Genomic DNA, 22,375 nt, shown 5'->3' with positions numbered 1-22,375 from the left:
CACCAGGAAAGACAGATATCCTCTTCTGTCGATATGTACAATTATGGAATCCCTGCATAATGCCCGAGTGTTTACCAAGTTTGACCTCCGAGGGGCTTATCATCTGGTGCGCATAAAACCCGGTGATGAATGGAAAACTGCATTCAAGACACAGTTGGGACATTACGAATATCAGGTTATGCCCTTTGGCTTATGCAATGCCCCTTCAGTCTTCCAGCGCCTCATGGACCATTTATTTGCCGATCTAATCGGGATTTCTGTTTGGGTGTATTTGGATGACATCTTGGTATGCTCGAAAGATCTTAAGGAACACACAACTTGGGTGAAAGAGGTTCTTAAAAGGTTACAACAGAATCATTTATACGCCAAGCCCGAGAAGTGTCTTTTTCATCAAGATCATATCGAATTCCTTGGATACATAATCAGTACCTCTGGCATACATATGGAACCCCCTAAGGTCTGTGCTATTTTGGAATGGAAGCCCCCCTGTGATCGGTGATCTCTTCAACGTTTCCTTGGTTTCATTAATTTTTATCGCCATTTCATACCATATTTTTCCAAGTTGACTGCCCCACTAACCAGTTTGACCAGTGTCAAGAAGACCTTTGAGTGGGGGCCCGAGGCCGCCGTCTCTTTTCAACAATTGAAGGAAGCTTTCAGCACTTCTCCGATACTTCATCATCCCCAAGAGGATAGGCCTTTCATAGTGGAAGCCGATGCTTCTGACTTTGCAGTAGGAGCCGTTTTGTTACAATATGATCCGGGATTGGAAGCAGAATTCCCACTGGCATATTATTCCAGAAAACTCACAGCCAGTGAACGAAATTTCCCAGTAATAGAGAAGGAACTTCTGGCTATTAAGACCGCATTTGAGGAATGGCGCCACCACCTCCTGTGAGGCCAGTTCCCAGTGGAGGTACGCACGGACCATTGCAATTTACAATTTCTGCGTTCTCTTCAGTGCAGGACTTCACGACAGGCTTGGTGGGCTTTCTTCTTTTCGCATTTTGACTTCAATATCACCTATGTACCTAACACCAGAAATGTGAAAGCGGATGCGTTATCTCGCTCCTTGGAGGATGATATCAAACAAGAAGGCCGAGACCAACCTGTGTTAGCCCAGAAGCATTTCCTCTTGGCTCTAGTACCCTATCTACAGAAAGTTGCCCAAGAAACCTCAGTAGATCCCAGGCGGTCTGCCCTATTGGAACATCCATAAGTAAGCGAAAAGGATGGTTTACTATTCTTCCGAAGTAAGTTGTATTTACCCACTGAAGGCCTCCGTAGAGCAGTGTTACATGGTTTACATGATTCCAAGATAGGAGGGCACTGTGGTATTCAATCTACGCAGGAAGTAATAGCTCGTCAATTCTGGTGGCCAGGATGGGCTACTCAAGTTAAACAATATGTTGAGTCCTGTCCTGTCTGTGCCCAAGTCAAGACCCTGCGCAAGAAACCACTGGGCCTGTTGCATCCGACGGAAAGACCACTGTACCCATGGCACACACTTGCCACAGACTTTATCGTGGATCTTCCACTTTCCGAAGGCAACACTTGTATCATGGTGGTGGTGGATTGTTTTACTAAGATGACTCACTTCATTCCCTTTGAGAAGATACCCACAGCAACTCAAATGGCATGATCCTTTCTACATAACATCTTCCGTCTACATGGTTTACCAGAAAAGATAAGGGGCCTCATTACGACCCAGGCGGTAAGGGGTTTACGGCGGCGTAAACAGCGCCGACCCTTACCGCCTGATTCCGAGGTCCCTTAGCGCCATGGAGGATTTAACACCTGCTTTTAGCAGATGTTAAAATCCATGGCGCTAAGGGACCTTGTTGTTAATTACGCCACCGTAATTTACGGTGGCGTAATTAACGCCTTCCGCACTCCCATTATGCCCTATGGGGCAAAAATGGGAATGGGGAAGGGTAAATGGGGATTGGGGACTTACCGCCCCGCCAACCTCGGAATGGGGCGGTAAATCCGCCAACCACCATGGCGTAAACATAGTTTACATGGTGGTTGGTGGTGGTACGACCCAGGCGGTAACTTACCGCCTGGGTCGTAATGAGGCCCAATATGCGATCGGGGTTCTCATTTTGTTTCGTCTTTCTGGAGTCAGCTTTGCCAACATTTAGGTATTCATCGAGCCCTCAGTTCTGGTCACCATCCTTAAACCAATGGGGACACTGAAAGGACTAATCAGACTCTGGAACAGTATTTACGTTGTTTCACCAACGCCTCTCAGTCTAATTGGATGTCGCATTTAGCCTTGGCTGAAGTGGCCTATAACAATGCTGTTCATTCTGCAACTGGATTTAGCCCCTTTTACTGTTATTCTGGTCTTCACCCCAAGTTACTGCCTATTCCTCCTGTTAATTCCAGCATGGTTCCCTCTGCAGATTTACTGGTCTCTGAAATCCAAAGTCTCCACCGTCGGGTGGCTGGTACCCTGGCTCAGGCACAAGAAAGTATGATGAAGAGCGCCGACAATCGTCGGAGTCTTGAGCCTTCGTTTCAGGTGGGAGATCTGGTGTGGCTATCTTCCAAGAATTTGCCAGCCCGAAACCTCCCACTGAAACTGGCCCCCCGATTTCATGGCCCCTTCCGCATAACGAAACAAGTTTCCCCGGTTGCTTTTTGGCTAGCCCTGCCTGCATCCTGGCGAGTTCATTCGGCGTTTCATGTTTCCCTGCTAAAGGTTTATCGACCCGATCCCTATGGTCGTTCCCATTCCCGACTGCTGCCATAGATGTGGAGGCTACACCTGAATTTGAGGTCCAGGAGATCTGTGACTCCTGTTATCATAGGGGAAAGTTGCAATTTTTAGTAGACTGGAAGGGTTATCCCGCCTGTGATTGCACTTGGGAACCTGTGGACAATGTTCATGCCCCCGTTTAGTGCGAGAATTCTACAGTTGCCATCCCTGGAAGCCGGGTTCCCCTGGCCTTTCTGAGGGGGGTCATGGTGTTAGGACACCCACCTGGAGGACTGCGTCATCGCTCCTGGCAGCTCTATTCCAGATTTCGGCTCGCCGGGAGAGGGATCTCCCGACGTCCGAACTGGCTGCTGTATTTCAGGCGCGGGTGCATGCATGCACCGCGGACCACGGCGGTTGACAGCTTGTGTGCCAAGCCTTGTTCCCGCTCCAGTAGGGCCGCGGCGCATGCGCGGCACGGTCTGCGCTCCAAGCCTCGGCTTCATGCCGAGTGGTGTAAATAGCGCTCGAGTGCAGAGACGAATCGCGTTTTAACGCGGTTCGTTCCTGACTTGCCGCTGCTTCGCCTTGTGCTTGCCTCTTTCCAGCTCCCGCCTTCCCCGGGTCTGGGTTCCTGGAACTCCTGGGCTCCTAACCTTCCTGGGGGGCTCCTTCTCTCCTGGGGCTCCTTCTCTCCTGGGGCTCTGCCATCCCTGGTTTCCCCTCCTTGGGTTCCCTTACTGTCTGCCTTACTAGGGTACCAGTCTCTGGCCTGATTTCCTGCCTCTGTTCTTGGCTCCTTCTGGATTCCAGCTCCTGGACTGTGGTACTTCTCCAGTGCCTCAGAGACCAGTTTTGACTGTTCCCCTTCTATTCACATCCTGAACTGTGTGTGCTCTTCACTTGACTGCAAGGATACGGAGGGTCTCCTCTTCAGTCCTCAACCAGCATACCTGAATTCTTGGACTTGTCTTCAAATAGCATACCTGAACTCTTGGACTTGCTTTCAACTCCATTTATCTTCCCTGTCAGTGCTTGCACTGTCTTGATGTCACCTAAATCCGCAGGGAAGAGTCCTCGTGGCGTCAGGAGGTGGTCCCCGCCCATACCTGTGCCATCAGGGCTGGGTTGGGGCTGTTTCCTTGCGTCATCCTTTCATCTACCGGTTTCCTGATCAACCAGACTGGCTTCTTCATCACGGGCATCCTCCGGAAATACAGGTACCTCACGGTCACGTGACGCATGCCTTAACATTAACAGACGCAGACTTTCGAACCTGTTATGAAAGGGAGTAAAATCCATGTTGAAAGGTAAGTTTAATATATTTGAATTAATCAGGTGCCGAAATTGGACTAAAATAAAACTATTCAAAGATAAAAAACAAAATCAGTTCAGAATAGGTTGATGCAGGTTCTACTTCACATGCTCATTTGTAGGAAATCCATAATTCATATGTATTCATTCATTTTAAAGACAAATCAATATAATAAGTTGTAACAATTAATGTATGCTCTCATTGCAATGGATGTGCTCTAACTCCAAATGTCTGAAACTGATAATGTGATTCTAAACATGGCTGATAGTGACATCTACTGGTGAAGAGCAGTATTGTCACTCATCCATCTTTTTGATGCACCATGTCTGAGTCCTGGCTCCAGGGCAGTTTTTAACACTGGTGGGGCTATGAACGGGGCAACTTTAAAAAAAACCCCTGCTTATAAAGGGGCTGCCCATTTTTTCTTTCTGATTTCTGCTGTTGTTTGTATACGCCATCCACTTTGAGGTGACACAGTCCCTCCGCACTGCTTGCACTCAGCTCCTGGTTCCACTTGACAGGGATGGACGTTAACTCCAGGGCCCTAATGGCAGGCTATAATTAATAATCAAAGCACTGGGGGAAAAGAGTGGGGTGGGCAAGATCTGTACCGCCAGATGTGGACGAGACAACTTGCAGGGAAATAGCATAAACTTTGACAGATGTGCAGCCAGTAAAGGAGTGAGAGGAGGGGAGACGGAGAGGGAGTGTGGCTTTGAAGATGCTTGAAATCATGTTAGCCAGCAATTCCTGTAAAGCAAGTACTCCTGAATTTCAGGGTGTGGGCCTTTATCTGGGAGGGAGGGAGAGAGGGAAAGCAGTGCTTGACATGGAAACACAGACGTGCAGGTGCTCACTTTCCCAGAGAACCTGCTTTCTGTTGGGCAGCGCCTGTACTCCTCCATTAAACGAATTGGCCTCTTGCTGAGAAGTGCTCGTACTGTGTCCTTTACTGAAGGGAGTGGGCACTTAGGCATGGCATGTACCTGCCCCTTTAAGGCACCGAGTGAGAGGGAAAGAAACAGGGAGGGGTTGCTGGACATACAATAACTAAGAGGAGCGAGAAAGGAAGACGGATATAAGGAGAAAAGAAAAAAAAAGTTCGAAGGAATACTAATAACTTGTCTTAAAAAAAATAGCTATTTCCATTTTATAGCACTGTAATAACTTCTGTCACGTTGTCCAATATAACAGCAACGGGTTTGTCTACCATGGAAAGATGGCTGGCTCAGTGGTTCTGCCAGTAATGGAACCTGTGGTCTGCAGTCTGAACACATTCCAATAGCAAGCAATTACCTATAGCATAGCTTAAGCCTTGTAGCAAGCAGCTACATTAACATCTGTGTGGATGAGCACGACCCTGTAATCATGTTTTCTGGAGAGGAGGAAACCGAAACGCCAGGAGTCATCCTGCCCAGCAGCCGCCTGGCAACTCAGCTCCTATCATATCGTCCGACCAATCCTAGCGCTTGGAATGGTCGCGTGGCAAGTCAGCCGCTGAAGAACACACATTAATTTGACCCGGAAGGGGAAACGAGAGGAAGAGTAAAGGGGCAATAAAAAGAATACACGAGGTGAAAACGAAAATAAATCGGGGAAATATGAGCGAGAAAAGGAAAAACATAAGAATTAGATCCAAGTTTAGACAAACAAAATGGACGGCGCTACTCATCTATAAATATCAAGGGGAAGCCTGCCACGGAGGTCACAAGGAGTCGTTTCGAATTGCAGGGGGAGGGGGCAGTGGTGCTCCAGAATTCCTGCGAGGAGAAGGGTTACTGGGGTCACTCCCAAAGGAAAGCGATGCCACCTGATCATAAATCCCCATACCTCCTCTTTGATACCCCAGAAATGGTGCCTCTGGGCTGGCCTGGGAGGGAAGGACCTGGACTTGGCAAAAACAAGGACCCCCAAAAAGTTCACCGGCCACTTTGAAGACATACACGGTTGGAGGAGGGCGTTGAGGGGGGGGGGGGGCTTCCCCAAGGTACATCACATTGGAATCTGCATGGACATCACTGTTCTGTGCGTCCGAAACACACCACGAAAGTCAATGTTAAAAAACCCCAAAACAAGGAACATCCTTTAGGACCCTTTTGCATAGCTCTCAACCATTTGTGTTACAAAGGCGGGTGAAATCATCCGATTTTGTTTTTGGCGGGTGAGACGCCCATTGGAATGAATGGGCGTGCAGGAGGCTTGGCGGGTGAGTCAGCTCTTTACAAGGCCGGTGACACCACCCAAAAGGGTGTGAGTTGAGAGATATGCTTTCGACCAGTGTTGGAAATAGACATCTTTTACTGTGGGGTCACACCAGCGACTTGAGGGGAGGTTTGGGGAGTTGTTTTCACCCTCTTGGCCACCACATAAACATTTTACTCTCGGAAGATTAATCATGAACCCCTGGAAAATATGTGAAGGGAGCTTCTTTTCCTATAATGTTACAAGCAAAGCATCAAGGTGCTTTTCAATTAGAAAAGCTCTACTTCAAAATGTAATGTGGAGTACAATCACAACAGGAGATTTCAGGGGGATCAGACGCTCGGGGCAGTTTTGTGGCTAAGTGTCTCGGCTGCCGGCCATGGGTTTGATCCCGGCTTTCGCCGCTTGCGATAGTTTAAAACTGCCCCATGGTGAATCCGCATTCTTGAAAGCCAAGGCACTAAAACAAAAGAAGGCTGGAAATGGATGTCTTGCATACGAGATACAAGAAGAAAATAATCAGGATGAAAAGATCCTACAAGCCATAAAGTTGTTCTGTGTGTGTATGTTTATTTCACAATGACACCGAGCATTTTTGTGTTGATTATACAATTTACTTTACAGTACTTTTGATAAGCACGAAGGTTTTGAGAAAACAAACGGACAAGAGTGATTGTGAACGATGGTAACACGGGTAAGTGTCAACCTCAGAGGTATTGAGGTCAAAACTCCACAGGGAGGCATTATCCAAAGACAGATGAGGTAGAAAAAACCTACTATGCAAGGGAAGTGTGCCCGAGACTTAAGATGGTCCCAGGATTGGTTCACACAAGGTGTACACAACAGTCTTTACACAACATACACGAGAGGGGGATGGTACGGTTGTGTCACGGGGATCGACACAGGTGTGTTTCGGCCAAAATAGAGCTTGATTGAAGCCTGTCTATGTGCTGACCTTCGTCAGGAGGGACACCAATTGTGGTGCTGTCCGTAGAATCTGCTGCTGCAATAGCAGTAGGATGCTACTATAAGAGTGGGCCGAAGTGTCCTGAAGGCCGACGTCTCTCAGGGTCCCGCAGACTGGAATGGGCCAGGGTGGGTCCCAAATCGCAGTGCGTCTGGTGCGTCTGTGCTCGCGGGGTCCTCAGCTCATAGTGGTGCTGTAAGCTTATAGTGCAACATCGCACTAGCAATCCAGCAATTATATGAGGATTGAAAACAAGAGGTGCGCCCAGCAGGTGGCAGTGCAGGAGTTAAGTGCAGACAACAAGTGTTAGATAAGTGCAGGTAGGGGGAGTGTAGGGTTGAGGATACAGCCCCAAGTGCAGAGTTGCTAGGACGCAGTGCAGGTGTGCAACTGGGAGGGCAGGGACCTGGGCCCGTGGTTCAGATGGTAGCCAGGTAACCAGTGCAGTATTAGACAGGAGATCAGCAGGGAAGAGAAAGAGAGAAGGCAGAAGCAAAGAGGAAAGTCTTGAGCTGCTTCCGTAACCGGAGATGGTTCTACTCAAGTTTCCGAGAGGCAGGGAGGCTATTCCAGAGGGAGGCGCAAGCCGGAGAGAGATCTGCCCCCAAATTGTTGCACAGAAAAGCGACTGATCCTCAAGGAGTTGGAGGTGGAGGAGTGAAGAGCTCTAGCAGGAAGATACTTCCAAAGAGAACGCTGAGATATTTTGCTTCCAGGCCCCAACAGGCCTTGTGAACAATGTAATTGGTCTTGAACTTGATCCTCACAGCCACTGGGAGCCAATCGAGAGAATTCAGTGCTGAAGGGATACGTTTCCTGGGCTTGAGACCAAGGACAAGTCTTGCAGTCCTGTTCTGGATGAGTTGCAGAGGACGGAGAGTAGAGGCGGGCAGATTTATAAAGAGGCTGTTACAGTAGTCAAGCCTAGAGAGAACCAGAGCTCTGGAGACAGTGAGCCAGAGGTTCTTCGCCTCAAAGGTGGGAGCAGGAAGAGGTCCAAGGGAAGCCGGCCAGAGATGGCGGGAAAGAGGGGTGCAGATGTGCTAATGAGGAGGATCTCCGTCTTACTGGAATTCAGACAGAGATCATTGGCGGCACACCACTCCTAGATTGCAAACAGCCAATGCGGGATGAAACGAGGAGAAAAGGCGGCAGAGGGGAGCCTGAAAGTGAGCTGGGTGTCATCCACATAGCACTGGAAGTTGGGGCAGAGAGCAGCAATGCGGTGGGCGAGAGGCAACAGGTATTGGTTGAACAGAACAACCAGGGAGAAAGGTTAGACCCCTAGGGAACATCACAGATGGAGAGAGAGAAAGAAGAGAGGAAGGACCCAAGTTGGACCTGGGACGGTCGGTCAGAGAGGAAAGAAGTCAGCCAGGCCAGAGCCTGATCAATGATATCCAGGTTATCACAGAGCCGATTGAGCAGATGGCATGGTTGACTGTGTCAAAGGCAGAAGAGAGATCAAGTAGGATGAGGACAGAGGGGAAGATTAGAATCAAGGTTAGAGCGCAGGTCTTCAGGGACGTTCAGGAGAGCAGTTTCCATGCTTCTGGCTGCTCTGAAACCAGACTGATGGTCATGGAGACAACCAAAAGATTCAGTGTGAAGGTTAAGCTGGAAGATGGCCAGCTTTTTCAGTAGTTTGCCCAGGCAAGTAGTGATGGAGATCGGGTGATAATAAGCTGGAAGGGTGGGGTCAGCTGAGGGTTTCTTGAGAAGAGGGTTCACAAGAGAGTGCATCAGAGGGGAGAGGAAGGTTCCAGAGGTGAAAGAGTGTTGCAGAAGTCAGCCAAGGCTGGAGTGAGGGTGTCAATGTGGTCCTTGATGGTTTTGGAAGAACAGGGAAGAACCTGTTTAGCTGAGGTTTTCATAGATCAGATTTGTCTCTAGAAACCTCATCAGGGGAGAAGAGAGGAAAGGCAGAGAAGGGATGGGAGTGGCCACAGGGGGGCCAGAGGAAGAGGAGAGAGTGGAGGGAGAAGCCGAGAGGGAGGACAGGATGACCTGGGTTTTAGAGATGAAGTGAGAAGCCAAGGCCGTACAGAGGGCTTGGGAAGGGACAAGAGAGGTGGAGACTGGAGCAGGATTGGCCAGCTCTTCACAGATCTACATATGCAAACAGATATTCTCTCATACAACCATTCAAACCTCATCCAGTCAACATCTTTATGGATACAGGTGCCACAACACTGATCATGGATCCAAATACCTTTCTGGATCAGATTCACTGATACCGAGAATCCGTTTTGCAGACGTCATTCGTGATACCACGACATAGCAACGTAAGCCATGAAGCAAACTTGCACCCATGCATGAGGTTACACAGACATAGACGTGCACACCCGAAGAACATGCTTACACAGTTCTGTAGTTAGAGGACAGATACATATACATACTGTTGAAAGCCTTTATTATTTTTCTCATTAGCCAAACCCAGAAATGCAGAACGCAAGGTAATGAAGAGATGCAGAGCAAGCTTGCAGGCGCTTATTGCAACTAACTGTATGGAACTACAGGATCATATAAGGAGCCTGGAAGAGCCAAATAGTACTAACCTATAAGAAACATAGCACGGTATAGATATATAGAAATCATAGCATAACTGTAGTAAGGTTACATGAGGCCACGGCCTCAGTGCGAGAGGCGAAGAAAAGCAGAATTGACTGCTCTAATGGTGAGCTTGTAGTGTGAACCCCAGTCCCTCTGGCACACCTATATTCACAAGCTTGGCAGAAAATACAGTTTATTGAGCTTCCCTGCTGAGATGGCCACGAACTTGCCACACTGAAATTTGCATAAAGCAGCACAGTGCAAAGAAGTGGATGCTACCTGCTTGCAATAAGGAATACCCACCTCAGCCCGATCTATGGACGACGAGCGCATGAATCTAAGTTGGCCGATGATACAATGAAGCCATAGAACGTACTGCACATAAAGGACTCAAACACATCTGGGGATTGCATAGTGCTGCAGCGAGCCATCCAATCATAAAGCATGCATGGAACAAAACCCAAGCTATGTGCAATTACACAAATACAATGCCAGCTGGGTTATAAATAGGGTACATAATATAGCTGTGAAGGTCCCATAAACACCACGCAAAGAAATTAAGGGAATTTATATATTCTGTTAAGGAATATGTTTTTAAAGTTGAGTGCTTTAAAAAGAAATTGTAAATGCATTCACCATTTATCAGAACTAATCATTGAGATAATTCTTCTTAACTAATACATAATTAATTGTTGTATAAGGTTTTAGATCATTGCTGTTCACTCGGACATCTTCCTTGCATGCCCTGAGCATATAGGCAGTTTGGAGAGATGCGTGTGGTAAGATGTCTATGCATATGGAGCAGGAAAGTGTGTGGTGGTGAAGTGAGGGGGCTAAAGGCAGAGAGGAGATGATAGAAAGTGAAATGACCAGACTGGAGATGGTGGAGAAGCAGAAGGAGGTATGGAAAATAAGAGGAGTGGGGCGAAGGCGAAGGAGGGTGAGAGGAGCTACCAGGAGCATGAAAGAACAACTGATAACAAGTTATTTGAAGGTGAAAGGTGTAATAATGAGGAATCAGAGACAACGCTAAGAACCAGAGGGAGGAGGAGGGTATGGATAACGTCAGAGGAGCGAAAGTAAGAGACTTCAAGGAGTGGAAGAGAATTGCTGATAACAACAAGGTGAGTTCTGGAAAAGGTGACTAGGAAAGGCCAGAATGGGAGGAGGAGAGAAGCAAAGCACAGCCAGGCATTTAGGAGGGAGGAGACATATGCCGAGTGAAAGGAAGATAAGGTAAGATATTTAGAAAGTGACCAATCATGGTCATATATTTATTCTGGAGAGAAAAATGTTCAATGATATGATATGATAAGAGTCATTTCTAATGCGCCTGTACAACTGTTCCTGGGCGTGACAAGACAAGGTAGGGAGGAGCCTGTATACAACTGTTTCTGGGCACCCACTCAACAAGAGTCCCCAACGAGATGCACTGAGGAGACAGTGCCGAGTCACCAGCTGAAAAGACAGTGAGGCAGAACACATGAACACTACACCGACACGAGGAAACCATGGCAGGATCACATGAACACTGACATGAGGAACCCATGGCGGGATCAGAGGGCCAACATAACAGGGCTGGGCCCAATCCTGAGTTGCCTGTACTCTTTCCCACCCTGTAATGGCATGGAAGGCTGAAAAACAGTGGTCGGGAGGGTTTCCCGGAGCAATGTCCGGGGTTTAGGTTAATTGAAATCCTTCCAGCTATCACCTTTCTGTTTTGCTGGTCTTCATAACAGGGGCTTCTGATCCCAAAATGGCAGACCGCCTAGATATTGAATTGACACATGGAGCAGTGGCTGACAACAAAGCACACAGATGGATTCAGGCACACATGTGATGGAGGCAGGCAAAACATGATCTAGCCAATACAAGAATAACACCGAAGGTTAGACACAGGTGCCCCTAAATTTGGCCTTCAGTGCCCCCATTACCCAATTATCCTCAGTAAAGAAGGAAACAAGGAAAAGACCATGGTGAGAAAAACAACAGAGAGCACGAAGAAGCCGGAGGTTGAGCAAGGACTTGCAGGCAGTGAGCAAGGAGAAGCAGGCGATGAGAAAGGAGAAGCAGGCGATGAGCAAGGAGAAGCAGGCGGTGAGCAAGCAGAAGCAGGCGGCGAGCAAGGAGAAGAAGGTGGTGTGCAAGGAGAAGCAGGCGGCGAGCAAGCAGAAGCAGACGGCGAGCAAGCAGAAGCAGGCAGTGTGTAAACAGAAGCAGGCGATGAGCAAGGAGAAGCAGGCGGTGAGCAAGCAGAAGCAGGCGGCGAGCAAGGAGAAGAAGGTGGTGTGCAAGGAGAAGCAGGCGGCGAGCAAGCAGAAGCAGACGGCGAGCAAGCAGAAGCAGGCAGTGTGTAAACAGAAGCAGGCGGTGAGTAAGGAGAAGCAGGCGGTGTGCAAGGAGAGGCAGGAGGGTGCGCTATTGTGAAAAGCCCTGTTGTGTCAAGGACTGTTTGTGGCTGTTCCCGGCTGTCTTCACTGAAATGTTTCTTTTCTCCAGTGCTACGGTATGCATCTCCTCTGGACGTTACATGGACTTTGCTGACACAGAAACTTGCACTGTTAGCTGATTTTCGCTGTTTTCTTTTCCTAGGTGCTACGTGCTGTGCTTTTTTTCCTAAGTGTGGCAGCCCCTCCCGCCCTCCCACATTTCCATATTGCCAGCGTGCTTACGCTATTGCGCATGCTATTGTGCAAAGCCCTGTTGTGTCAAGGGCTGTTTGAGGCTGTTTAGGGAGGTGTGGGCGAGGCCAGCTGCTCGCAATATACTGGAGTTTTTTCCAAAGTGTAATCGTATATACTTACGCAAGTGCACTGCTTGCTTGGTGGATTGCATTTACTCCTATAAACGTTGGTCTGGTTGTTTGTCTCGATTTACATTAGCAGGCATTACTCACGACTTTCTGTTCTGTGGCAAGCCCATAGATTCACTCCTTATACGCTCAAGTCCAATATGCCGTTGAAACTGGACACCTTAAAACATGTTCAGCGTTTAAAATGTACCCCTTTTAAAGAGAAGCAGTCTATGTGCACGTTGAAAACCTGTGCTCTCTCTGCGATGGATAAGGCGGGTGTGTCCCCATTGGACATACGCTCGTTTTACTCCGTGGAGCTTAACAAATAAGCTCCTCCAAAGGTCAGCAGAAATATTGTAGCTGATAATGAACCTCCAGCTCCCTTTCAAATGTGTCCTCCGGACGACATCACAGACAAAACCATGGTCTCTATTCCGGCTTCTATCCGATCTGCAACACACAGCTCCACTACCAACTTGAAGCTGTCCCTTCCAGAATTAACACTGGGTGTAGGCGATATGGCGCAAAAAAACTCAAACAATAACATCATGGCACAGGATTTATTTTGGATCTCTTGACAACTAAACAGTGTCACTAGAGTTTTCGAGCTTGAGTCACTAACCCCTTTACAACTGGCTCCAACAATTGACATTTCTTGTAATTCTCCGAAGGATATTTTATTTATTTATTTATTTATTTGAATTTATAAAGCGCCCAACGGCCTGGGGGCATCGTGGCGCTGTTACAGCAAGTTACTTAGTACAGTAGGGCAGGTAATACCTAGGTAGTGAAGAGGTTGGTATATGTTCAGTGACATTGTAGAGAAAGAGTTCCAAGGGTTACAGTAGAACAGGGTGGATAAAGTACATTTGTAAAAGGTATTAGTTAAATAACTTTGCTTTTAGCAATTTTCTGAACACTGTGAGAGATTCTTCGCTTCTTAAGTTGAGAGATAGTGCGTTCCAGGCTATTGGTGCTAATACTTCGCAGCTGGTGCCGCAGGCTTTAGCTCTGTTGAACGCTGGGACAGATAGTAGGTGAGAGTATTGGCCACGTTTAGGTCTGGGCTGTAGTCTGGTGTATTCTGTCTACTAGGAAGACTGGGGCAGTCTTGGCGAGGCACTTGTGCATGATGGTGAGGGCTTTGAATGTTATGCGTTCTTTGATTGGGAGCCAATGGGCGTCCTTTCTTGCCTGGGAGATGTGCTCTCTCTCTTGGGGATGCTGAGGGCGGCTCTGAGGGCGTTATTTTGTGCAATCTGTAGTCTGTTAATGTTATTGGCAGAAGTGCCTATGAGAAGGATGTTACAGTAGTCAAGTTTTGCTCCAATTGTGGCTCTCGCAATGTTAAGGAGATTGCTTGTAGAAAGGTGGGGTTTTACTGCATTTATAATTTTTGTGGTGAGGGCAGCGGCGGATGAGATGGCGCTGACTTGCCTGTCCATAGTTAGGGTAGAGTCGAGGTAAACCCCAAGGGTTTTCACTGATGTGGAGGCTGTAATGGTAGTATTATCAATAATGAATGAATGAATTATATTTCACATTCAGTTTTTTTAGTGCGTCTTTGGGGCCTACAAGTAGGATTTCAGTTTTTTCCCCGTTTAAGCAGAGCCCATTGGCTGCCATACAAGCCTGAATGCATGCATATGTTAGCTGCAGGGTGTGGAGGTCTTGTTCATAGTTTCCTGCTAAGGGGAGAAGAATTTGCGTGTCATTGGCATAGTTTGTGAAAGCTATGCCGAAGTCTTTTAGGTCTCTGAAAAGTGGCAGGGTAAAGAGGTTGTAAAGAGTGGGGGCTGTACAGGATCCTTGTGGTACTCGGTATTCAATCGGAGTTGGAGAAGCTGAGGCTTGGTCCGAAAAGACCCGCATAGCTTGGCCCTCCAAGAAGGAAGTGATCCAGGCGGTGGCCTCTTGGGAGAATTGTGCATTGTCAGCTAGATGTTTACATAAGATCTTGTGGTCAACGAAGTCAAAGGCAGCAGTGAGATCCAGGAGTAGGAGGAGTGACGATTGACTTTTGTCCATGGCTTCTAGTAGTTGGTTCCTGAGGTCTAATACGGCTGATTCCGTGCCTTGACGAGGACAGATACCAGATTGCCGTTTTCCTAATATGTTGTGGGTTTCCAGGTACGACTGTATCTGTATATAGGCAGCTCTGTCCAATATCTTTAGCAGAAATGGTACAGTGGTGATTGGACGGTAGTTGTTAGGGGAGTCTGGGTCTAAGGTGGGTTTCTTTAATAGTGGTCGAACCCACGCTTCCTTAAGGGCTGATGGGACAGTGCTGTTGGCGAAGGAGGCATTTATGAAAGCGGTGACAAATGGGGCCAGGGCAGCTGCACAATCTTTAATTAGATTGGCTGGGCATATGTCTCCTTTACATAGCGAGGGTTTGATGCGTTTCATGATTAGTAAGATTTCAGGGATTGTTACATCCCTGAATGAGAAGAGTGTAGGCTTGTTTGTGGAATGTGGAGGGTCTTGGACTAACTGGAGGGTTGATGGCTCAGATGAGGGCGGAGTGATCTTGGGCAGTTTGTCGTATTGAGTCTCGATTTTGTTTTGGAGAGTTGTGATTTTGTTTAACATGGCGTGTTGGATGTTGTTGCACCATGTTTCATTTTTTTTTTCTATAGGTTGCGTGGATTTAGGAGGGATGGACAGTTCTTTGTAAATGGCAAATAACTCTTTTGGTTGGGTGTTGGCTTTCTGGATTCTGGAATTGTATGTGGCGATGGCATTTTTATATTGTTTGGCGATTGTGGTGTATGTGTCTCTTATGATGGTCGAAGGGTTTGTTTGCCATGCAGTTAGTGCTGCTCTTTTAGCAGTGCGGGTGATAAAGCTGTTGGACCCAATGCATCACTCCACTCTACACTCTCGAAATCTCCAATCATGATTCCCAAGGCGGCGGCACATTCCTCAGCGTTATCTATTACGTTTTCTGATAATCTAACAGCGGAACCATCAGCTGTGAAGAGATCTTTACCTCTGACATCTGTGAAAGACTTGCTCCTTCAATCTACTTGTAGCGATGAACCTAGCCCTCTCTACAATGGTTAAATTGTATGAAGTTATGGATGCTAAGCTTCTTTCACAAGCAACCTTGTTGGACACCATATTAAAGCAGCAGCACGATACAAACATTATTTTAAAAGAACGTGCTGCTAAATGTCCCACAACATCTGACATACTGTTGGCTGCTGATTTTCATGGCATCCCAACTCAACTGCCCTCTGTGCTCGATTCCCTGGAACAGAAAAACTCCAAAACGCTGACGGCCCCTAGATTGCCTTGTTCCTGCTCTAATGCTTCTTGTGGTCAACCGTCTGTGGTTGATGTTACTGACTCTCGATCCATACCTCTGAATCTTATGGAGTTACCAACAAGCAGCAAAATGCTGCTGACTGTTAATCCTCTATCTAGTGATGGGGTGACATCAAATGACCCACTCAAAAAAGTTCTGCAAATTACGGAACCAAAGTCATCCGAGCAAAAAACAGACTTTGATATCTTTGCAAAACCCTCCAAAACACAGCCCAAAAGTAAGCAGCAGTCATTTACAAACAAAAAAACAAAAAACATCAAGAATATTTCCTCATCTGCCAATGCCACTTCTAAACAATTAATCAAAAACTTACCCAAACCAAATAAACAAAGCCTAGATGCAAGTGCTGCAATTTCCAAGTAATATTCTAAAATTATTTTAAAAAATGACAACAAAACTAAAAATGACAAGCTGCAAACAGCTCCTAAGGGTTTAACGCAAGAGCCCTTGGATGAACTTTTGGAAGCCATTAAAGATCAAGACGCACTAAAAATTGCCTCCAAGGAAGAAGTTGTCATTCAACCTGTGATCCAATTGCCAAACTCTTCAAACCAATGTTCTGTTGTACCACTCGGCAACTTTGAAAAAAGACTTGTTGACATTGAAAAATGTGTGCTTCACGTTTTTGCTAATTCAGACAAAATTGGTCCTTCTAAATAACACTTCAGTGGGAACAATGTTCATTCTCAATCACTTATGCCCGCACAAGAAGCCCTGTTAACTGACAAGACCATAAAAAACATGCAGACTTGCCCCCAGTGAACGTAAACACATGTGTGGTCTCTAACATCAAACCGAGACAATCTCTCCGTCATTTTGCAAATGATCCTCATTTTCACACACTGATAATACAGTGCAGAGCGGATCTCCAACAAAGATATGATCTTAACAGAACCTCAGTATTAAATATACTAACTGAAGTACACTCTCTGGAGGATCTAACATCGTTGGATATTGACCAGGTTGATTTTCTACATGAAAAGGATTTAACCATCTTAAGATTGTGGATTCGTTCAGGTGTCATATTAAATCTCATATGGCAGGCAAGAGCTGATATATTCCATTTGGGCTTTACGTTAACCTACGAATCGTTTGAAAAATACAACTCTATGAAAGGAAACAGCTAAGCCTTCTTAAAACATCACACTAGTTTACAACCTTCTCGAAAGCAGAATCTTGGACCAATTCAACAGTCAGTATTCACATCAAATCAGGCTCCACCATGAACAATAAGGATCTATAACCAGGGTCGGATTGGCCCCTCTGCATTTCGGCCCGTGGCCGGGCCAAAATCGTCCCTGGGAGTGGGGGCCGGTTTCTGGCCATGCCTGGGCTGGTTTCAACAAACCTTTCCTCGTTCTTAGGACGATAAATGAGTACCAACACAAGTTGGGTGATATTGTATGCATATTTGTTCTATAAAAAAGAGCTTAAGCGTAAGTGCTATACAATAACATTATCATTTGGCCTTGGACGACTGCATGGATTCAGTTATTTAGTGTACTTAGGAAAAATGCTATTTGATGCCACTTCCTGTTTTGTCAAAGGGTGAAAGGTCGTGTTTCATCGCTTCCCAGGTTGTCACTTTGGGGTGGGGTCAAATGACATCGCGTCTGGCGATGTCATCAGAGGTCAAGGGTTGTGAGGCGAGGGGTGGGCCACTTTTTTGAAGCAAGGGGTGGGCCACTTTTTTTTGGGCGACCGGGCCTATTTCTTGTCCCAGTCTGACCCTGTCTATAACCACCAATACTAGATACAGACAGAACATTTAACTTGTTATCTTGGAACATGCGGGGCCATACCCACTTGCTAAACAACGGAGATAGCGATCTAGACTATTTTGACATCATAGAGCTACAGGAGACCTAGTTGGCTACAACTCCTTTCTGGAATAACCACAAAATACTAATTAATCCTGCTATAACTCAAGCAAAAGGTAGACCTATGGCAGGGTTGTTAGTTGCCACTAAAAATTCAAGTGGGTTAACACTCATAAACTGGGCACAACCAAACCCTTACATCCATTTGGTAAAAATTACAATCAAAGCTCACACTATTGCTCTCACAAACATATATTGGAACTATCTAGCGATATCTGAAGACTTGTTTTTTGATGACATGCAAACTATTCTTGACTTGATTGCAACTGATCCATGTATTACATCCTCTGTTATTGTAGGTGATCTTAACCTGCATGGCCTAACAAATACAAACTTACAGTATAAGCAAACAGCCACCAGATGGTCAGATCTGATGGCAAATAGGCAAATGCTACTCCTTAACGGAGCAGTAGAGGGTGACGTGCCGGTGAGATCAACGTGGCACAGACAAACCCAAGAAGCCATTCTAGATTATGTGTACGTGGATCACAACACCTTTCAATCTGTAAAGAACTTCAGTATACGTCACCACTCTGAGAGTGATCACGAACAGCTCATTTTTTCTTGGAAATGGTTAATGGATCATGCACAGCAGCCTAAAGATGTTATGCCTGGACAACTATCAGTTAACGGGGGAAGAAATTGTTTAATATGGAATGCTGACAGGTTACAACAACTCTATGAGAAGCTAGAATCCGACCTGTACCCTAAACGTAGTAACAGTCTACTTGGTGGTGATTATGCTTCGATGATCCATCTGTTTGTTGAGTTACCAAGAAAAGGCAGCAAACAAATGTTTCAACATAAACATCAATTTGATCCTGAGGTTAAACAGAAAAAATCTCTTCTTAGAAAAGAATTGCGTCACATCAGAACTTTAAAAATATTGCTTTGTACGCTTGCGTCAAAAAGTTCGAGAGAAATGTGGTCCTTACTTTGCGGTGCCTGTTTAGTGCCTCAATCTTCATTGCAAATAAATGCAGTTCCTAAGCATGCATGGATTGCCCATTTTGCTGATTTATATTCCAACAAAGACAATTCTGTCTTTACAATCAGCCATCACGACCAGCCCCAATTCACGCTCAATTTTGACTTTGATGATATAGTGTTTTATATTACCAAGTTAAAGTGTTCTACAGCTCCTGGGCCTGATGGTCTTTCTAATGCGCACATGAAAGCTCATCCAGAGGCTTGGACCCAAATCCTCAAACTAATATTCTGTGACATCATTCACACACAGCTTATTCCAACAAGCTGGCGCAAATCGAAAATTGGCCCCATTTTAAAAAAGGGCAATCGTCAACTACCCACCAGCTACAGACCCATTGCTCTTCTGGACATACCAGTGAAAATATTCTCCCGCATCATCCTAAGAGATCTTACTTCATGGATCAACTGTAACAAACTATGATCCCCATCAGACAGGTTTTGTCCCTGGAATAGGTACGTCTATCAAGCTAATCACCATAACTGCAATTCAGCAACAAATCGCCAATTCAAAACAATCTATATATATGGCGTTCATTGATTTCAAGTCAGCGTTTGTCTCTGTCAGCAGACTGTTATTGTTATGAAAATTACAGATCGCTGGATGTTCACGAACTTAACTTTACTTTCACTAATCTCGCAGCTTCACACTGATACATCTATACAGATTAGATTGTCAACAGGCGGCAAGTTATCTGCTCCCATGCCCACATATCGCGGCCTTAAACAAGGTTGCGTTTTGGCTTTTACTATTTTCAATTTCTTTATTGCTGACATGGGTAACTCTTTCTCAACACAAGCATCTGATCCTCCTTGACTTGGCACGATACCATTAGCATGGTTGTCTTAAGCAGATGACTTGCTGTTACTGTCTAAGATTCCAATTGGACTTCAAAAATTACTAACCACGCTTCAGAATTATGCCAAGGCAAATCAATTAGAGATTAATGTTGAAAAGAGCAAAGTCTTGTGTTGCCATCCCAACTCTCGACATAAACCCCAACAATTCAAGTGGCAACTGAACGGGAATAGCCTTGTGGTGGTGACCTACTATACATATCTAGGAATTAACATCAATAATAATATCAACGACCTACCTTATTTGCGCGAACTGGAAACTTAAACGCAAACTGTTTGTTCGCAAGCAATGATTACCCATGGGAAACTAGGCAAATTTACTAATGCAGCCCTAATTACCTTTTACCTTCAAAAGGCAACAGCGATTATTCTTTATGGCGCTTACACAAAAGTGCCCAGAAGCAAAGATTTTTGGTCGAAGCTGGAAAGCAAATACTGGAAGAGAGTGCTTGGTCTACCTACCAGCTTACCCATGCCTGTGTTGAGATTTGAAATGGGTTTACCTTCCCTCTATGTAATGTATTCATGGCAAGTTTTGAACACCTACAGGAAGTTGAACATGGTCTCTAACTCTGATATGTTTATAGACGAAATATCAATATACATGCTAACCTCCAAACATCCATTTCCACAGGCATGGAGGAATCATACCCACTCTGTAATGGAACATCTGATTAAAAATCCTGTCAATGCCAAAACCAACTTGTGACGAACTGATTGGATACACACTATAGATCAGTGCCATCAGTACATTACGTTCAAAGAAATTCCATTTGAACACAAAAAATTGGGTACAACACAAAAGTACCTGTTAAAATTTCCGGACTTCAAACTGAGACGTACATTTTTACGATTCCGTCTTAACCTGTGTAAAACAAAACAGGAACAGGTGCGTCGTAAGCTTATATAGGACTCAGAAAACTATTGTTGATTTTGCTGCATTCTAGACCAAAAAGAGACCATGCAACATCTATGTACTGAATGTCCAGCCTTGTCGATAAAACGCATTTTGTACTTTAGACCTTATTTTAGTGATTTCAGATTACTGACAGCTGATGACCTTTGGCTTAAACTGTTTCATACCACATTCACAAAGATTCAAATATCAATAGCGAAATGTATCATCTGTGTCCATATTGACAACTAACAGATTTAATCGATTGATATTTTGATGAGCTCTTACTGTGTTCACAAATTTTATGCTGTGACATATTGTGATATTTTTATGTTTTTTTCTTTTTTCATTGCTGTTTTAGAACATGTACTTGGATTATCTATATGCTTTTCACTTTCTTTTAGTTTGCTTTGCCTTCTTCTTTTCTTCTTTTTTATTTTGTGCTTATCAGGATTTGTTCATGTAATACGTGTAAATAAGAATGATTTAATTATTGAAATGTTGATTTTCAACTAAAACAATAAAAAAGGAAGCAGGATGTGAGCAAGGAAAGGCAAGATATGTACATGGAGAAGCAGGAGGTGAGCAAGGAGAAGCAGAAGGGGTGCAAGGAGAAGCAGAAGGTGAGCGAAGAGAAGCAGGAGGAGTGCAAGGAGAAGCAGGGGGGTGCAAGGAGAAGCAGGGGGGGTGCAAGGAGAAGCAGGAAGGGTGTAGGAAGACGTAGGAGGGGTGCAAGGAGAGGCAGGAGGCGAGCAAGGAGAGGCAGAAGGTGCGCAAGGAGAAGCAGGGGTGAGCAAGGAGAAGCAGGAGGGGTGCAAGGAGAAGCATGAGGGGTGCAAGGAGAAGCAGGAGGGGTGCAAGGAGAAGCAAGAGGGGTGCAAGGAGAAGCGCGAGCAAGGAAAGGCATGAGATGTGCAAGGAGAAGCAGGAGGTGTACAAGGAGAAGCAGGGGGTGTGCAAGGAGAAGCAGGGGGTGTGCAAGGAGAAGAGTGAGCAAGGAAAGGCATGAGATGGGCAAGGAGAAGCAGGAGGTGTGCAAGGAGAAGCAGGGGAGTGCAAGGTGAAGCAGGGGTGTGCAAGGAGAAGCAGGGGTGTGCAAGGAGAAGCAGGGGTGTGCAAGGAGAAGCAGGAGGTGAGCAAGGAGAAGAGCGAGCAAGGAAAGGCATGAGATGTGTAAGGAGAAGCAGGGGGTATGCAAGGAGAAGCACGAGGTGTGCAAGGAGAAGCAGGAGGTGAGCAAGTAGAAGCAGGAGATGAGCAAGGAGAAGAGTGAGCAAGGAAAGGCATGAGATGGGCAAGGAGAAGCAGGCGGTGTGCAAGGAGAAGCAGGGGTGTGCAAGGAGAAGCAGGAGGTGTGCAAGGAGAAGCAGGAGGTGCGCAAGAAGAAGCAGGTGGTGCACAAGGAGCAGCTGGCGGTCCGCGACGAGAAGCTGGCAGTGAGCGAAGAGAAGCAGAAGGTGAGCAAGGAGGAGCAGGAGGGGTGCAAAGGAGAAGCAGGAGGGGTGCAAAGGAGAAGCAGGAGGGGTGTGAAGGAGAAGCAGGAGGGGTGCAAAGGAGAAGCAGGAGGGGTGCAAAGGAGAAGCAGGAGGGGTGCAAGGAGAAGGGCGAGCAACGAAAGGCATGAGATGTGCAAGGAGAAAAAGGAGGTGTGCAAAGAGAAGAAGGAGGTGTACAAGGAGAAGAAGGAGGTGTGCAAGGAGAAGAAGGAGGTGTGCAAGGAGAAGCAGGAAGTTAGCAAAGAGAAGAGTGAGCAAGGAAAGGCATGATATGTGCACGGAGAAGCAGGAGGTGTGCAAGGAGAAGCAGGGGTGTGCAAGGAGAAGCAGGAGCTGAGCAAGGAGAAGCAGGGGTGTGCAAGGAGAAGCAGGGGTGTGCAAGGAGAAGCAGGG

This window comes from Ambystoma mexicanum, chromosome 14 (assembly GCF_040938575.1).
Source record: "Ambystoma mexicanum isolate Mex_15411 chromosome 14, UKY_AmexF1_1, whole genome shotgun sequence".
In the NCBI taxonomy this organism is placed as follows: Eukaryota; Metazoa; Chordata; class Amphibia; order Caudata; family Ambystomatidae; genus Ambystoma; species Ambystoma mexicanum.
The sequence above is the reverse complement of the archived record's forward strand: the minus strand, read 5'-3'. Positions refer to the sequence as shown.